Source organism: Serinus canaria, chromosome 24, assembly GCF_022539315.1.
Source record: "Serinus canaria isolate serCan28SL12 chromosome 24, serCan2020, whole genome shotgun sequence".
Classification (NCBI taxonomy): Eukaryota; Metazoa; Chordata; class Aves; order Passeriformes; family Fringillidae; genus Serinus; species Serinus canaria.
The window spans coordinates 4,446,844-4,466,246 of NC_066337.1; the positions used below are offsets into that span (position 1 = coordinate 4,446,844).

A 19,403-nucleotide genomic window follows, 5' to 3' on the forward strand; every position below is an offset into this window, starting at 1 on the left:
CTGGTCACGTTTTACCAGTGGAGTTACTCAGCGAATTAATAGGTATAGAAATGCAAAGCTCTTTTCTTATTACACGCCATCGATCTGATTGCAGTGTCATTAATTGAAAGACTCGGGAAATGTGATGGATGGTTCAGTTCAGGATTCCACATTCGTTTTGGCATAGCCCTGCAGGAGAAAAGCTGCATGAAGCTGATTGAAGGGCTCTTTTTGTCTGACATGAATTATTCTTTCATTGTCAAACCTTGTAACAGCATTCAGACATAGGGAGATTTACAATGTGAAATCCTAAATGGGGTCTATTCTTAAAATAAAATTAGGAAAAAAAAAAAAAGAGAGAGAGAGCTTTATCTTGCAACGTTGAAAATAGCTATGTTTAAAAAAATAAAAGACAACCCCACAACTATTCCTCCAAATTAAATATCTTCTGCAAAACCCAAGGGGCTGATGTTTCTCACTTAATTTTAAATTATTCTGATGGTGAGGCCTTAAATGAATAAAACAATTGCTTTAATCACATAACGGTTGTCAACATTTTTATTACATTCAAATATATTTGTTTGTCTGAGAGGGTTTGTTTGTTCTCCCCACTGCTGTCATTCCCCCAGCTGAACGATTTGTCCGATTCGCTGGGAATCCTGCTCGTCCTGGAAAATTAACCCAGGCTTTCCTTTCTCTTTGGGGAAAACCTAGGTGGACCCTGGCGAAATGTTTATTTAAAGAAATCATTCTGCATTTTAGAAAATATTAAAAAGGAAAAAAAAACACCCAAAACACCAGCTCTGTGTGCAAAGATTTCAGCTTTTCCCAGCTGCTGGCTGCAGGCAGATCTTATCGAACGAGCTTTGGTGGAGTTTGGGTTGATTCAATTCTTATTTTTTTCCTGTTGATCCCGTGCAGTTCCGTGGTTAAATTCTGCAAGTTCTTTTGTCTGTATCAAAATTCCTGCCAGGCTCTGAGGGTTGGGAGATGCAACCACTCGAAAAGGAGCAGCCCTGCTCCTCCTCACACCCCCAGATCGCCGCGCAAAGTTGATGAAGAGTTTGGAATGCCAAGCAGCCACCCAACTTGTGGGCTCATTTCAGAATAAAACACTGAAATAACATTATCCGAGATGGGAATCAATGTCATGCCTGTTACAAATGCTGGAGCTGGGAGAATGGCGAGATTACACAGAGCAGGCAGATTAGATGAAGAAGAGTATTCGATTACATTCCATCTGATTAGTGCTGTCTATTCATCTGCGTGGGGCTTTTTTTATTCCTAAAGAAAGCTGGCTTATTTTATGGGAATGGGCTGTGTTGAGAAAGCTAAAAGTTGGAAGAATTGGATGTAAAATAGTGCTGGGAATAGGCAGCTTTCTGTTTTAACCATCTTCCTCCCTCAGCTCCTTTCCCATCCCCGGATCTGCATGCCTAAATGTTTTAGCAGGCAGATCACCGCAGAAATGACCATTTTTTACTATTATTTAACCACTTCTCACCCCCAGGAAGGCATGGAGTGATCACTCTCTGCCTGACCCTTAAACAAATGCCCTTTCCCACCTGAGCTGGCCATGTGCAGGCAGGCAGAGCGGCCCGATGGCCGAGAGGAGTGATTCCCGTTAAAGTGGGGCTTTAAAGCGCCTTTTCCCCGGGCTGAGGAATAAACGGCACTGATGGGAAATGCTGTCCTGATCCCCGCCCCTCCCCCTGCCTCTCTGCACGGAATACCCTCCCGAACGTGGATTTTTGAGGTCTCATTGTTCGCCGAGAGGGTTGAGATTATTTTTGTAGGGTTTTTTTCCTTTTTTTTTGGGGAGGGTTTTCCCCCGGTGCTGCCGGGGATGCAGAGCCCGGCCGCTGCAGGTGCTGCTCCTCACGCTGGGAATCTCCAGCTCTGCAATTCCCAGCAGCGAAGTTTGGGAATGGAGCTGGGTCAGAGCACAACACCCACCCAGCAGCGGGGTTTTTCCAGCCCCTTCTTGCTTTATTTTCAGGCTCAGCTCTGGGATGCTCCCACCCAGGGCTGCTCCTGCAGCTCTCCTTTAATCTTGAGCACCTCCAGTGCCGTTAGCAGCTCCAACCTTCCAGCCACTGGCTGTTCCTAAAAGGTGAGGGAGCTGGGGAGGGGTTGCTTTCGTTAGTTATTTGAAATTGGAGATGATTTAATTTCATTTTCTTTTTCTTTATGCTGTTTTAAGCTAAATAAACTCAGTTCTTCCAAGCCCAAAAAGCAGCGAGGATATTTTGCTTTTGGTGTCACTAATTATCCTCCCACGGAAAGGGACATAACGAGAGAGTTTGTGCAGCCTTGCAGGACTCTGAGCATATTCTACAGCAGAGGGGGGGAAAAAAAATGTTTATTCTCAGCCCCAAACTGTATGAAACCGCTTCATTTTCGGAGTTCCCCGCGCTCCGAAACGCGGGCTGGATAATTTCTGCAAATTCAATTAGAGTTTGGAGCCCGTGGCCGCTCTGATCAGATCTGTGTAAATAACATTGTCCCCAGCCTGTGTTGTCACCTCTGAAACGCTCTCTGGATCGCAGCCTAGCTCTGTCTTTTCTTGTGGTGGAGTCAGGGTGGTGCTGGATTTCGGAGCTTTTTGCATTTTATTGCTCTTGATTTTTTTTAATTTAATTTTTTTAGGGTTTTTTATTGTTTGTTTCATTTCTTTTTTTTTAGTCCGTTTTGACTCTGACAGTTTTTAAAGGTGAGGCTCATTTTTTTGTGAGGTTAAGAAGAAGGAGAGAGTAAAAGGTACCGTATCTTTCTTCTTAATTGTTTGGCTTAAGTCTGAAACATCTGAAAAAACACCCTTAAAATGATCTTAGAAGTAACAGTCGCTTAATTAATAAAAAATAGGAACAGATTTAGCTTACCCTCTTTAAGGACTTAACTTCTGGAAATTAGGCATCCACTCTGTCTCCTCTGCAATAATCAGTTTCTTATCTAACAGATATGAAATACATCTTACATCCTTTAACTCAGAAACAATTGCTCCAAAAAAAAAAAAAGAAAATAAAAAAATTGAAGCCCTGCTACAGGCGAGAGCATCTCTTACTTTAAACCCTTAAAAGTGCCCCGTTTATTCCCATCCCAGCTCAGCTTAATTCCCCTTTATTGTGTCGTTGGGCTGAAAATATCCAGTGCCATGCCTAATTGTGCTGCTATTCCACATTAATACCCTGGAACTTTGCATCCCGACCAGCGAGGAGCAGGGAAAAAAGGCAGAAACAGAGGCAATTATTTGTTGCTGGCTAAGTTACTGTACGTGACCCAGGTGCTGGAGGACTATTTGCATGTGTTTCTCACCTTTGTTCACCCAGACACATGGGGATCTCCAGCTATTGCTGACTAATTGATAGTTGTAGTAACTGCCATAGGCTCCTTGGATTAGAAATGCATGCAGACGTGTGTCTTGGTTCAAACATTAAGGAACACACACACTCTCACTTACTTACACGGGCAGAAAGTCTTCGTACTATTAGAGGTGTGTGATGGAGATAGCAGGACATAAAACAGAAGAGAGAGAGACACAGGGAGAGAGAGAGAGACAGAGACAGAGAGATGGCATGCAGCATATATACCCCTACAAATAGTTCTAAAATGCGTTTGCAAATGCAGAAGTCTTCAGAACCATCCAACAGTTCAGCACAACCCTTTTTATCTCTTCTCTGCGGGACGTCTCCATCCAGATTACTCGAAAAAAGCGGAAAAGGTGAGAGCTCTGCCATCTTAGCTCTGAATTCATCTGATTTCCTTTTTTTTTTTTTTTTTTTTCCCCTCTCTCTCTCTCTCTCTCTCTATCCCCCCCCTCTCTCCCTTGTATTCCTTATGCCATTGTCCATTCTTATGATGGCAGCCGCCCTTGCTCTTGAATGCAAGTGTCACAGCGGGAGCAGAAAGGGTTCAGGGCTGCATTGTCAAAGCCATGGTTGCCTATTGTTTCTTAGCCTTTCACTGCTCTGCTTTTCCGAGCCTCTTTCCCTATCAGTGGCCCCTGTCAAGGGGAGGAGTAGGGAGAAAATTGCAAGAGTTAGTCGTCCTTTTTATTGCACACTGTTATGATAAACAGCCCCAGCAATACATCCCACAAAATTAGGAATTATAACGACGGGACGGGGGGAAAAAGAAATTTCTTTGTAGGTTTGCGTTTGGCGCTGCCCTTATGTCAAAAGCTTGGTTTGCTTAGGAAAGACTTTTGTATTAGTGGTGTTTTTTTTTTTTTTTGGTGGTTTTTTTTCTTTTTTTTTTGCCCAGCAAAAAATAGAGGCAGCTGCAAAGTGAACAGTGAGCTATTTAGCCACAAGGTAAAAATTTCCTGTTGCTATTTGGATACTGATGCTTTTCAATTTTAAAGGTGTGTGTGGGGGGGAGGAAGCATGACTGAAAGCATTTCTCTAGCTCTCCATCCATCCATCCATCCATCCATCCATCCATCCATCCATCCATCCATCCATCCATCCATCCATCCATCCCTCCATCTCTATGTTATGTTTTAAAGCAATTGAAAGCGGGTTTGGAAAAGGCCAGGGAGGCTGTTTGCAACTTGGTTTTATTTGGGGGGAAAAAAATAAATAAAATAAAAAAATCTCTCAGTGCAGAATGAGGTTTGTGTTTCAGCTGCTTGAATCTTGTGCTGGGAGAGGAAGGGGGATGAGTGTCCTGCTCGTGCCAGAAAGTGCTGCTTCGTCAGGGCATTCAAAGTAAAACCTTGTCACAATTTCTTCCTTTGGTGGAGGGGGGAAAAAAATTATTCCAGACAGGAGTTTACCTGCCATTTATCATGTGTTTGATTGTCTTGTGTGTGCAGGCCAGCTCTGCCCGTGTTCAAAACTTCAGGGAGGTTACAAAGTCACGGCCTCCAAAGTTTTTTTGTTTTACTGCGTTTGAGATGAAATTGCTGAGAGGAGAAAATGATTTCTAAACGTGGGCTGGCCAGAAGAGTGCAAATATATATTTATGTGCTCAAGCTGTAAATATTTTACTCATTTCACTTTAATTTTTATTTTTCCTTGCGTTTAAAAAAAATAAATCTAACAAAGTGAAAGAGAAGCAAATTGAATTTGGTTTGTGCTTTTTAACTGTTTCTGTAAATTTGAGCATCATCCTTTCCATCCTTAAATTTTTCCTCACTGCCCTCAGTGTGCAGGATGTTTAACAGTCTGGGGGTTTAATTTTTGCAAGCCTGTAATTGTGTTCTTTTGGCTGGGCTCTTCTATGATCAGAAATTATTAAAAGCAAACACTGCAGACCGTTCAAATATGTGCTGCTGGAGGCTGAATATCTGAGCCACTGCAAACGTCTCGTGCTATTTTATCATCTCTAATAATACCAGGCAAAGATGTGAAGATGGTTTAACTCTTAGAGAAGCTCACTGAGAAATTCTCCTCAAACTGCTCGGGCTTGGTTTTGGTTCTGCTGCAGAAAATCGAGTTGGCCGAGCCCCCCCAAGGAGAGGTTCTGGTGGGAATTTAGAAAAGGGGCCAAGACATTTCACCTGGGTTCCCTCTTAACTCTCAGGGTGCAGAAATAGAAGTGATTTGAGGACTGAATTCTCCCAGCCCATCCTGCAGACAACTCTCTTTGCCTTTCCCCCCCCCCCCGTGCTGGTGCTTTTCACACTCATTTATTGTCCTGCCCCACCAAGTTCTAGGTCGAGTGTGCTCCTGTTTGGAATATCTCTATGCTTGAAACTTTTTTTTTTTTTTTTTTTGGAAGAAATGATGAAAGAACTCTGGCCTTGTTTTAAATCAAGCTCTGGATGCAGCCAAGGCCACCCTGGGAGCACAATGTTTAATTTCCATTCGACATCTGCCTTCTATTCCCCACTGCAGCCCAGGCTCTGCGTGGAAGGAGCACTTATCGCTGATAAAAAGTTTGGCATCTCTTTTGTCAGAGGTTGTAATTTCTGTTCTCTCAATCTGGACTGTCATTTTGTAAAACCTTTTGTCACCGGAGCTGAATGGAAAACCTGGAATGTGCAGGAGATTAAAGAAATGGGGGAAGAGGATTCAAATGTGCTCAGCAATCCTGCTCGCTCCCCTCGCCGAGACAGATGGTGCCTAATCCTGATTTTTCCTTATTCCAGTGTAAATTCCGAGCTGCCCCTCTGAATCCACAGCTGAATACTGATGAATCAGGATCAGGCCTGGCTCATTTCTTTGCTTTTTGAGGCTGTGGGTTGATCTGGCAGAGCTCTCTGCAGGCACAGCTCTGCTTGGCACTCCTGCTGAGAGGTGCCCATGAGTGACTCCAGCACACGGTGCCAGCCCCGAGTCCCACTCCTCCCTCCTCCCTCCTCCTCCTCCTCCTCCTCCTCCCTGGCCTTCCAAACCTGGGAATAAATGTTTGAATCGAGGGGTTTTCTTTAGGTAGGTCTGGGCAGGGAAATCTCAGAGTTGAGGGGGAATTTGGTGTGTCTGGGCACTCCAGAGTGGCAGGGCAGCGTGGCTGAGATGTCAGGTTGGCCAGGGGGGAAAAAGAAGTTTTTTTTTCAGAGCAAAGGCAGAAACATTTGGCCCCAGAGATGAATTTTGCTGTAAAAAGGGTGATTCAGGGGGTGAGGTGTTCCACTCTGATCTGTTTCGGGTGCAGAAGGGAAAACTTTACTCTGTGTTTAATTCTTAAAATTTATTTTGTCTCCTGATTAATCAAAACAACTTGTGTTCACTTTGCTTTTAATATGAGGATGTGAAAATGCTTTTTTTGCCCCAGATTCTGTTTTTTAATGTGAAGTTGGACTGCTCTGTGTGCTGTCAGCTCAAGTTCAGGCACCTCTTTCACTCTTCCTTGTGGGATTTCAGTGAGCAACCCTAACAGTTCTGTTCTACAAAGAAATAAATATCTCTCTCTTTTTTATTTTCCCTCTCATAGGAGTAACTTCAGTGGGAATTGCTCATGAAAAAGAGAAAGGATCACCTGGATTCTTCTGGAGCTGGGAATCAGGGCCAGAAATCTCCAGGAAGGACCTGCCAAGGAGCAAGAAGAGGATCTCAGCTCTCCAGAGCTCCATCCCACCTGGAGCTCCAGGCAAGCACCACTTCCCTGCTTGGAGCTTCACTGGTGAGTCCTTCCGAGTTCTCACACGCAGAAATTGGCTCAGTGAAGTTGGATTGCATCAAAATTTGATGGGAATTCCGTGCATTCATCAGGGATCTTGTCCCCTGCCACTGCGCCCTTGTGGAGGGTTCAGAGAGCCCAAAATTCAGCAGGAGCTGTGTCAGGAAAAGCTGAACTTGGGTTCTGAGCCTTTGGCTAATCCCAAATCCATTTCCTGTCTCCACTTTAAATCACTGATTAATCAGCCCTCTGCCTTTTCAGGGTTTTGGGGGTTGCAAACCCCCCGTGAATTTTGTGTCCAGGTGGGCTCTGGGTGCCATGGGCAGCACCTTGCCAGGGGACTGCCCCTGCTTCCTGCTCATGGGATTTATCCCTTGATGGGAGCAAAGCTTGGCAGGCAGGAAAGAGCTTCTTTAAAAGTGGAAGAGTCTGAAATAAGGCATGAAAGAACTTCTTTTCTTCCAGTGGGAAAAGCCTGCTTGGAGAGATTCATTCAGGCAGGGGAAGTGAGGGGTGAAACACCAGGCAGGCAATTCTCTCCTGGTGGGTGAGGTGATGCTGGTTTCCAGGAAATCAGGGCAGATTTGTGGCTAACTGGGAAGCTCCAGGATGCAGGGGGTGTGCAGGGCCAGCCCTGATCTGCTGGGAGCTGTCCCAGCATCAGCTGGTTGCAGGTGGAAGTTCCTGAGTGGGAATGTCAGGGATGTGTCCTGCCCAGGCTGGACTTCCCCGAGTTCAGGCAGTTTTGTGCTGCCAGATTTCACTCCTCCTTTTTCAAAACATGTTTAACCAAACCAGAGCTCTGAGAGTGAGCACAGCAGAAAACTTTCTTGGGACAATATTGGCAAGAAAGAGAAAAAAGAGTTTTTTAATGGTTACTTTCTTTCCAACTGGGGTCAGTTGCTCTGTTTTGATGTTGTGGTAGAAGTGCTCAAATCTGTCTAAATTCACATTTCAGAACGTTGTTTCTCTTTGCCACGAGGGGATTTGGGTGGGAAGATGATTTGTGGTACAAATTCAGTTGTGTTTCTACACCTGCAATCTGCTCCATTGCTTTCAGCAGGCCGTGCATGGAATTCCCACTTTTATTGGCAGGAATGCATTTTCCTGAGCCAGGGTGGAAATTGTGGAAATTCAGGGTGGAAATTCCTGAAAATTGTGGGCATTGTTTCCTTTCTTCACATTTGCTTTGACTCCAAAGGTCTCAGCCTGGCTGTGAGCTATAGGGTGAAAATGGAATTTCACAGATTGTGTTTCTTTGGGTTTTCCCACATTTTTTCATCCATGGTTGGAGAAGGGACACTCGTGTGGTGTCACCTTTTAGGGCCTGGTTGTTTTGCAGTTGCTGCAGGACTTAGAGGCATTTAGAGAGTTTGGGATGGGATTTTGGGAAGGAATTCCTGGCTGGGAGGGTGGGGAGGGTGTCCAGAGGAGCTGTGGCTGCCCTGGATCCCTGGAGGTGCCCAAGACCAGGAGCTTGGGATGGCTTCAGGGGTCTCCCAGCCCAAACCATTCCATGATTTCTGTAAATTGAAGAGGCCCCTCCAGGCCTTTATCAAAGCCAAATTGAGCTCTTGGTAGTTTTTCCATCCTTCACAACTTTTCATTTTCTTGTCCAGCTTCCTCTTGTTTTATGTGGCAAAACCAGGCAGGAATGAGGGGAAGGAGTCACAAATAATTCTGGGTAGGACTGGCTGAGGTCACCCTGACTCAGGAGGGACCCAGACCCTCAGGAATGGGCCAGTGGTGGCTTTAAGAGCAATAAACCAATTTCAAGCCATGTTCTTCTTCCTCCAGAATAATTTCTGGTTCTCTCTGCCCCCCTCCTGCTGTTGATAACCTGATTTCCATCTCTGGTTCACATTCCTGCCAGTTTTCTGCCCTGTCATCACCTTTCCAAATCCCTCCTTCAGCAGTGACCAGGTGAAATGATTTATCCCTCTGGAATTGCTGTGTTCTGTCAGGGCTGGGAGAGTTGAGCCATCCCTGGGTGGGATTTCACTGGAACCAGGGATCTCTCTCCTCATTTCTGCTTTGGTTGGGAATTAAGCTGGAGTTGAGGCATCCTGTCAAGGGGTTTTAGTTATTCTTGGGATGCCTTTTTGAATCCTGCATAAATGATGGGTGATTAGACAAAAAATGAAATTGATTCAGGGGTGCAATCTGCAGCTCAGAAAAAAAACCACAACAAAGCACCCAGTTGGTTTTAAAATTACAGAATGGGGAGGGAAAATCAAATGGTGGTGGTGATTACCCAGAGCAACTGGTGTAATCCTGGAATTGGATCCTTTTTAAAGCTCTTTCCCCCCTTTCAGTGATTTCAGCAATTCCAGTGGAGGATTTTCTCCTGCTGGAAGCCACAGGGTGGATGAGGAATGGGATAAAACCCAAAATATTTTGGTTGGATCCCAGGAAGTTTCACCAGAGACCTCCCGAGGTCCTTTCCCACCTGACTTGGCTCAGAACCTTGGGTGGAGTCACAGAAATGATTCAATTAATATTTTTTTTATTTCTCTTTGGACAATATTCCTGTATCTAAAGTCCTGAAATCTGCAAATGTCCCAGTGCTGCTGGCTGCTCAGTGGATAAAAATGCATTTTCCCATTTGCATTCTTATCTTTTAGTAGGATTTTTTTCTTTTTCTTTTTAGTTATTGCTTGGGTTCCCTCTTTGAATTATTAGACAATATAAAATAACAATAATAATAGTGATAGTGATGATAATAATAATGGTATGGATATGAGAAATTGGGTAGCAGAAATGTTCTGGCAAAGCCTCAGTGTCTCAGAGAATCTCTGGTTCAGATCCTACAGGACAAGCTGGAGGTTTGGGGCTCCTCCAGGAAGAAACTTGCCCAAACTTTCTCTTACCTGATCTATTTTAACCATTCCTACTAAAATCCTAAAATCCCAAACTCTGGAGCTGCACAAAGTCCCTCCTGCCCTTGTTTTTCCTTCTGTTTTTGGCTGGTGGGATCATTGCTCTCTTTCCACACCCAGGCGTGGGGAAGAAGGGATCCCAAAATGAGATTACACCTGGCAGGTTGTTTTTATTTTTATTTTTATTTGTGACTTGTGGAAATCAGGCAACTCAGTCTTGGCTCTTCAGCCTCTGCTGCTGGTGCAAAATGCTCAGATTTGGCTTTCTGGGAGAATTCCACTGTCACAAAATCACAATTCCACAGTTCCACACTGTCACCCCTCTGAGGCTTTAGGAACTTTAGGAACCAGGTCTGGATCATGGGACATTTCTCCACTGTAAGAATATATTAGAATATGTTTCTTTTCTTAACATAAACAGAATATTTACTTCTTCTTCTATTCTAAGATTCCCTTAAAATATATTGATAACCTTTTTATTGTTTTTGTTAATTTCTAGTTTGCACCTCTAGGAGCTGTGAGCGAGGAGGAAAGATTTGTGTTTAGCAAAATCTGAGCCCTTAATTTAAATCAAAAACCTGATGAGGAGTTTTTCACTGAGACATTTTTCTATTGAAAGCTGTAACAGCTCAGGGAGTTAAATCCTGGGAGAGGTTCTATTTTCATATCTCCTTGCAAAGAAATGGGGAAAAAATTCGGTTTTACTGAAGTTTTCAAAATTGCTGGAAGAAGCCCAAATGCTTTTGTTCATCCCACGTGATTTGAGGTGATCCCAGAGCTTTGTGAACTTTCCAGGTGTGACTCAGCTTTTGGAGGTGCAAGGGTGAAAAAGGGGAAGATGGGATGGGGAGGCACAGGATGGAAGGAATGAGCTAAATGATCAGATTTAGAGTTGAACCCAGTAATTAAAGTCACAGCAAATAAAAGCAGGGGGAGTTTAGTGTTCACAGCCAGTGTTGGATGGGTGTTGTTTCATTTTGTGGTAGAGAAATCTAAACTTTTGTCAGTGATATTTGGGGACCTTCTGGGCCACCTGGTTGGGGACAGTGCTGGGAGCAGCTCAGACCAGGGGCTGGGTGACAAACCCTCGCTGTGCTGAGGGTTAAAGCAAAGCTGTGGTGGCTGCAGAGGACAGGCTGAGCTCCCAGAGCCCTGCTTGTCCTCTCAGGCTGGGCTTCACCAGCCAGAGCTGCTTTGGCTTGGAAACAGAACCTCAGGCTGAGCTCCCAGAGCCCTGCTTGTCCTCTCAGGCTGGGCTTCACCAGCCAGAGCTGCTTTGGCTTGGAAACAGAACCTCAGGCTGAGCTTCCCCTCCACGTCCAGATCAGATGGGGCTGGCTGTGCTGATCTGTCAAAAACATGTGTTCACTGTAAATAACATGGTCTATTTTAATTGTGGAAATATATCTATCAAAGACATCTATTTATCTATTTAATCAATGCATAGCTATCCATATCAATAGATTTTTGCTCTCTGATCCAGCCATAATCTCACCAAGAGCTCTGCCACACGTGTCTGTGCTGCTGGGGCAGGTCCAGCTGAAATCCCAGCAGCTCTGTGTGAGTTCAGCTGCTTGTGGGACGCAAAAATATATGTATTCACTGTACATAATAGTATATATTTTAATTGATAAAATGATATATTTTAATTGACAATATTATATATTTTAATTGTAGAAATATATCTATCAAAGACATCTATTTATCTATTTAATCAATGCATAGCTATCCATATCAACAGATTTTTGCTCTCTGATCCAGCCATAATCTCACCAAGAGCTCTGCCTCATGTGCCTGCTGGGGCAGGTCCAGCTGAAATCCCAGCAGCTCTGTGTGAGTTCAGCTGCTTGTGGGACGCAAAAAACTATGTATTCACTGTACATAATAGTATATATTTTAATTGATAAAATGATATATTTTAATTGTAGAAATATATCTATCAACTACATCTATTTATCTATTTAACCAGTTTATAACTATCCATATCAATAGATATTTGCTCTCTGATCCAGCCATAATCTCACCAAGAGCTCTGCCTCATTTGCCTGCTGGGGCAGGTCCAGCTGAGGTCCCAGCAGTTGTGTGTGAGTTCAGCTGCTTGTGGGACCCAAAAATATATGATTCACTGTACATAATATTATATATTTTAGTTGATAATATGATATATTTTAATTGATAATATGATCTATTTTAATTGTAGAAATTTATCTATCGAAGACATCTATTTATCTATTTAACCAGAATATAGCTATCCATATAAATAGATATTTACTCTCTGATCCAGCCATAATCTCACCAAGAGCTCTGCCACACGTGTCTGTACCAGCTGGGGCAGGTCCAGCTGAGGTCCCAGCAGCTCTGTGTGAGTTCAGCTGCTGGTGGGACCCCCTGGAACGTGCCTGATGTGTGTCCCCTTGTCCTGGCAGTGCTGCTGAGCTGTGTCCTGCCCCTTCCTGCCCAAACCAGGGATTTGTTGCCTGTTTCTCCCCCAGCCTCCCCATTTGCTGCCTGCTGAGCTGGGTCTGACCCCGAGCTCAGCTCCGCTGGCTGGGGGGGCTCCAAGGAGGGGAGAGCAAACTGGAAATGGTTTGGTTGGGATGCTCAGAGCAGGGCTGGTGTGGATGCAGAGGTTAATTATGCCAGGTTAATTAGCTCTCTCCACGGGGCAGGGCTGGGCAGGGAGGGCAGTGTCCCTCTGGGAGGTGACACCTCGAGGGCTGTGGCCAGTCCGGACCTGGAGGGGCTGGAGAGTGTCCAGGGCAGGGAATGGAGCTGGGGAAGCTCTGGAGCACCAGGAGGGGCTGAGGGGACTGGAAAAGGGCTCAGCCTGGAGAAAAGGAGGCTCAGGGGGGACCTTGTGGCTCTGCACAGCTCCTGCCAGGGGGGGACAGCCGGGGGAATTTGGGATCTGCTCCCAGGAACAGGGACAGGAGCAGAGGGAATGGCTCAGGGTGGAATCAGCAGGAATTCCCCATGGAAAGGTTGTGAAATACTGGCAGGGGCTGCCCAGGGAGGTTTGGTGTCCCCAGCCCTGGAGGTGTCCAGGGAAGGCCTGGATGTGGCACTCAGAGCTCTGGTGGGGATTGGGCACAGCTTGGACTTGATGGTCTTGGAGGCTTTTTCCAACCTTAATGATTCCCTGCATCTCTGGAGTGCCCAAATCCCAGAGGAACTGGCTCAGACTTGGCTCTTAGACTTGGAACCTGCAGCTTGGGCTGGAAGGAATTGTTGGTTTAACTCTGGACCAGTCCTGGGGCAGCTGGACAAAGCAGCTATGACAAACCAACAACCTAAAATGCCCCGGGCTGCACACTGGGAGATTAAAACCTTATGAACTACTAAAATAATTTCATTTCTGTGACATTCCAGGCTGATTTTAAGAGGAGCCTACTTCAGACATCTCCATGAACTAATCCACCCTAAAGATGGGCATTGATGCTGATGCTCACTGGATTTTTTACTTGAGGAATGGAAACAATAACCCAAATTCTCACCTCTTGCTGCTTTGTCCCCTGTTGTGACACCAGTTCAGTTCAGTGGCATCAACCACAGGCTCTAGGACAGGGATGTTACAGTGCTGGCAAAGGAATATTTGATTTCATGGAAAACTCTGGAGCTGCTGTAAGCTGTGAATGTGTTCTTGGTGATTTCTGCGTGGATTTCAGTGAAGTCCAAATCTTGGGAAGGGATTCTGGCTGTAGGAAAAGGCTGACAGACACTGGCAGCACGTGCAAACCAGAAACCCAGAGGGGGAAATTTGTGTCGGGATCTCTGTCAGGTGCAATTTGAGCTGGGATGTTTAAATGGAATTAAATAGTTGGTGGGGGAAATTCTCTGCAGGAATGCTGGACTGGAAGCTGATCTCACAGCCAACAAACTGCTGGGAGCCTTTCAGGGAGCTCCAATGGATCTTTGGGTCAAACTCTTCCCAACATGTGGATTATCCCACCTTATTGGCAGTGAGATTTCACCCCTCTAAACAAGAAGCTGCTGCAGAACTCAGCCCCTCAATGGTGCAAGGAGAGCTCCCTGTGGCAGCTCCAGGATTTTCCAAGTCACCAAAGTCTGGGTAATTCCTCTCAGCAAGGTGAGCTCGTGCTCTGCTGCTCCCAGCCCGGGCTGTGCCAGCAAAGGCACTCTCAGGTCAGCAGCTCCCATTTCCTGCTGAGCTTTCCTGGAGAGCTCAGCCCCACTCAGGAGGAGCTCCAGGAATGCCTCAGCCCATCCCTGAGCTGGTGTGGCCCTGACAGAAGGGGGTGATTCCCTCACCTCCAATGATGAAGGGCTTGGTTGTTGTTTTAATGAATTTGCTGAGCTCAGGGATGGGGCTGGTTTGAGCAGAAGCCCCTGGGTACCACAAACATCCTTCCTCACACTCTGCAATTTCTTCTCATTCTCTTCTGGTTCCCCTTGACTCTGGATCTCCCTCAGAATACTCCTCATATATTCCTCAGAATTAAGAATTCTGAGGAATATATGAGGAATATTCTGAGGGAGATCCAGAGTATATACGAGGAATATATGAGGAATATTCTGAGGGAGATCCAGAGTATATCCAGAGGAATATATGAGGGATATTCTGAGGGAGATCCAGAGTATATACGAGGAATATATGAGGAATATTCTGAGGAGATCCAGAGTATATATGAGGAATATATGAGGAATATTCTGAGGAGATCCAGAGTATATACGAGGAATATATGAGGAATATTCTGAGGGAGATCCAGAGTATATATGAGGAATATATGAGGAATATTCTGAGGGAGATCCAGAGTATATCCAGAGGAATATATGGGGGATATTCTGAGGGAGATCCAGAGTATATCCAGAGGAATATATGAGGAATATTCTGAGGGAGATCCAGAGTATATACGAGGAATATATAAGAGGAACCAGAGGAATATATGAGGAATTTATAAGAATATTCCTCATATATTCCTCAGGATATTCCTCAGATATTCCTCAGAATTAATAATCCATTTCTAGATTAGTGCAGCCTGGTTTTAAAGTTGGAGGTAATTCCTGCATAAAAGGGAGCCACTGCCCCATCTGAGGGGACACGTTGGTGGCCCTGCCTGCTGCCACCTGAAGGGCTCTTCACCAGCACTCCTGTGCTTTGGGGACAGGCAGGGGGGGGGGACCTGGGCCCACAATGTTATGTCACAAACTAGAAAACACCCGAGCCTGCAGCAGCTTAATGGCATAATAGGATAAGTGCAAGGCAGGAGCAGCAGGGTATAATAGGTACTCAGCTGCCTCTGAGATGGGGCCTGTGTATTTACCTGGATGGAAGGAAGCTGGGAAACTCAGCCAGCATGGGGACAGTGGCAGTGTAAGTGCTCCAGGAGGTGGCTGTGGGTGAAGAGAAAAGGCAGCAATCCCAGGTGTTATATAATAAATAATAATAATATTTGTGCTCGGCCTGAAAGGCTTCACCCAGCTCCGAGTGCTGCTGGGGCCTCTTTGGTGTTGGGTTTCCTAATTCCTTCTCTCCCCCTGGCTCTCTAAAAGGCTCTGCCTGGTGTTTTTGTGCTTTATTATGTCTGGAGTGGAGAGCAGCTTTCATCTGCCTTTCTCTAGGCAAGGAAAGCTCTGGATTTCAGCAGCTGGCAGGGCAGGGAAGTGTGGCTGGATGGCCAAGGCTGTTTGTGGTGTTCCCATCCCTGGGAATGTCCAGGGCCAGCCTGGAGCAAGCAGGGACAGTGGCAGGTGTCCCTGGCCATGGCAGGGCTGGGATGAGGTGAGGATTAGGGTTCCTTCCAACGCAAACCAGTCTGGGGTGGGGAAACAGGAAACCAAAGGGGAAATCCCATCCCTGAGATCCATCCACCTTCCTCAATCCCAGCCCTGAGATCCATCCACCTTCCTCAACAATCCCAGCCCTGAGATCCATCCACCTTCCTCACCCATCCCTGAGATCCATCCACCTTCCTCACCCAGCCCTGAGATCCATCCACCTTCCTCACCCAGCCCTGAGATCCATCCACCTTCCTCACCTGCCCTCCCACTGGAGGGGTTTTGCTCCAGGTCCCAGAATTCTGGGCTCGGTGCTGCTCTGGTGCTGCAGTGTGGAATCTTTCAGGCCAAGGCACGACTTCCTGGCACTCAGAACCATTTTTAAGCTGGGTTTTCTCTGCTGCTCTTTGATGTAGACTCAGCTTTGCTCGTGGCTTTGTGGCTTATCTGCGTCCCTGATTTCACTTTTCACTTCTTTGCTGACTTGGGTGAAGATGCTCCTGTTGAAGTGATGAGTCATTTTGACTTGGATGAAAATTTGCATTTTTTTTTCCACAGGGGCACTTAGGAACAGGTTAAATGAACCATTCAGATGATTGAGAGAGGGAGATGCCAGGGGAAGTGGAAATGTGTGCTCTGCTATTTTGTTCCTCTTTGCTTCAGATTGCTTTTATTCATTTAATTCCTGAGATGGGGATTGCTGAGTAGTGCCTCCCTCAGCATTGCCTCCCTTTCCTGGATTTCTTGGGCTGAATTAGTTGGAATTCATTGATGGATTTGGAATTGTTGTTTTCCCTGCAGTGCTGTGCCATGGAACAGCAAAATCCACCTTATAATTCCAGGAATTGTCAAGCTGGACTGGACTGTTGAACAGGCACAGAAAGATGCACATAGGAGTCTTTAGGAATGAAAGATGGGGAGTTAAAAAGTAGAAAATGAAACTTTAAAATATAGATTTTGTGAATTTTCTCAAGTGGAGACAGTGGTTTTTAGGAGGAAAATCTGGTTAAAAAAATTCTTAAGTATGAATCGTATTTCCAAGGGGGAGGGGATCCTTCCAAAGCGTTTGTGGGGAAAAATAATTTCTTTTTTTTCCCATGATGTGCTGAAGTACAGGGGATCACACAAATTACAGAGCTGAGGGGCATAACCTGACTTTGAACCTGAAATAAGGAGGGGAGATTTGTTCTTATCCCAAATATCATCCCAAAAGATAATGCTATCACCTGCCAGTTTGGAACTAGAGGTTGAAATACCTGAAGCATTCTGAGTAAAGATGATTTATAAACCCATCCCCAGGCCGAGCCTGTCCTGCAGAAAGAGCAGGACCTGTTGAAACATCACTTATTGGGAGTTTGCTGCTTTTCAGCTGCAGTTAATTCTGAGTAAATGGTGTATTAATAATTGGGTTAAAGCAACTCTTCCCATGGCAATGCAGGTTCTTGCCTGGCCTATTTACTGCAGCATCAGGGGCTGTCCTATTTTCCAGGAGTGTTCCTCTCACAGGGTGCACAAATCCTGTCTCACAAAAAGGAAACTGAGGCACAGATGGGGAGAGGTGTCCTGAGAAAGGATCGACGAGGCATTTTAGGGACTTGAAGCAGGAGCATTCCAAATTTGAGGCTCAGATTCCTCAGCCATTTGTTCTTCCAGCATCTGCCTTGCCCCTGGTTGTTGATGGATAATTTGGGTAGGGGGTGAGCACAGACAGAGAAATGAACATTTATAGGAGCTGGAACAGGCTCTGACGGCTCAGGGGGCGTTTAGAGAAGTGGGGTTTGTTACTAAACACCTTCTTTACGTGGGCACACCTCCCCAAACCTGAGCTCTCCTTGCTTTCCTCCCAATTTGGGGCATCCAAACCCTGCAGGATCTCATCCTCCGGCGCGGAGCATCCCCACGAACCTGCAAACCCCACAAACCCCACGAACCCACAAACCCCACAAACCCCACAAACCCAACAAACCCCACAAACCCCACAAACCCCAAACCCCCGCTGCTGCCCGGGTGTCACACAGGGTTTTCCATCCTCTCCAAGTGCATTCGCAGCGATTCTCTGGGGGTTTTTTAGCATTATCGATCCCTGCGGGCCACGGGATGCCGTTGACCCTGGCACCTCGCCGGGGCAGCCCGGCCTCTGTCCCCGCTCCTGTCGCGCTCAGCAGATGGCTTTTGTTCCCGACACACATTGCTCATCCCATTGTCCGGGCTTAGCGGGTGTGCCCCATCCCGCCCCGGCTCCCCGGGCTCGGCCCTGCCCTGCCAGACTCGCCCCCTCCTTCCCCCGGGCTGGGAACACCACAAGGAGCCTGCCCTGCCCTGCTCTGCTCTGCTCTGCTCTGCTTTCCTTTGCTTTTCCCCTCTTTTTTTTTAGTTTTTTTTTATTCCTCCTTCTCCCCAGGGGTCTGCCTGGATTATTTCTGAAGCTGCTTTCTTTCTTCTGTGAAAGTAAGCCAGGGAAAATAGATTTAATTCTTTTTTTTTCTTGGGTAGCTTTTCTTGGGCAGCACCTGGGTCCCACCTTGGCTAAATCAGCGTCAATCCTCCCTCGGTTTTTGATGGAAATTTGGCCCACGACATCCAAATGGGGTTTTTTTGGGGGGGGATTTTAATTTTTATTTTGAATTTGCTGTGTGGTAATGCATTGCATCAACCTGCCAGAAGGGATAGGGGAAAAACTGAGGGACAATGACAAGGATTTGTGTGGCAGCCTACAGGATTTGGGTGCCTGATCCACTTCTCTCTGGTGCCAGAATCTGCAGAATTCAGCATTGAAATGCAGCAAGGCAAATCCCTGTAGAGCAGGAATTGCACTCTTTAGTGGCCCTGGGGGTGCCCTGCTGCCAGGGGGGATTTGGGGATGCTGGAAAAGCAGGGATCTGGCAGCTGTGGGGTGTCCTGGAATGCCTGAGAGAGGAGCAGGGGACAGGGGGCAGGTGCAGGGCAGCAGAGAGGGAAGGATGACTTGGGAGAGCAGCCTGGGGCAGGCAAAGCTGATCAATTCTTAATTGTCTCCTAATGACTGCAGGGTTCAAGGTTTTCCCTTGAATTCCAGGGTTTGGGCAGGATCCTTTGAGACTTCTGCTCCTTGTGGGGTGTCAGATCCAGGCCAGTCCTGGGCTTGGCTTCTCCCCCACTTGAGGAAGGACTGGGGAAGTTTCTGCCCTCTTCTCTCTGAGTGCTGTGCTGTTGTTTCTCCCTCCAAAATTAAGAAAAAGAAGGATGGATGTGATTTCTGCACCAGCCCCCCCAGCCAGGCTGTTTGTCAGCATTTTGCTACTTTACTGGAACTTGTGGAACCTGAGTCAGGTCCACAAGAGCTGCTCTGAGGCCCGTTATTATTTTCCATTATTTTCCATTATTTTCCATTATTTACCATTATTTTCCATTATTATTCCTTTTTTCTTCCAGCATTACTTTTTCTCAGGAAGTAAATTTTTTTTTTTCTTTTTAATTTAGTGTGATTTCACTTAAACCCACACTTTTCCTCCTAAATCCACCATAAATTACTCTGTTACCACCTTGCCTCACTGACTGCAGCTTTGTTCACATGGGATTCTTGGAGAGGAGGGGATTTATTTTTTTTTTCCCCCCCCATCACCAGTGGGAATGAGAGTGGAGAAAGGGCAAATTTAAATGAATAAAAGAATGTGTTGAAGGAAAAGTGCTTCTGGTGCTGAAGTCACCTTTCGGTCAGCCCTGTATGTGATCCCCCTCTTCTGGTTGTCTACGGAATTGGATACG

The 19,403-nt window shown here is 46.0% G+C and overlaps 1 long non-coding RNA gene across 3 annotated transcripts in view; it reads left to right on the plus strand.

The window, feature by feature from the left end:
* Positions 1-19,403, plus strand: part of LOC115484460 (uncharacterized) — a 133,836-nt gene that overhangs the window by 32,445 nt on the left and 81,988 nt on the right. For all 3 annotated transcript variants that reach the window (XR_007779499.1, XR_007779498.1, XR_007779497.1), the window contains exon 3: positions 6,859-7,047. This is a non-coding gene — a long non-coding RNA (uncharacterized LOC115484460). The remainder of the gene's footprint in view (positions 1-6,858; positions 7,048-19,403) is intronic.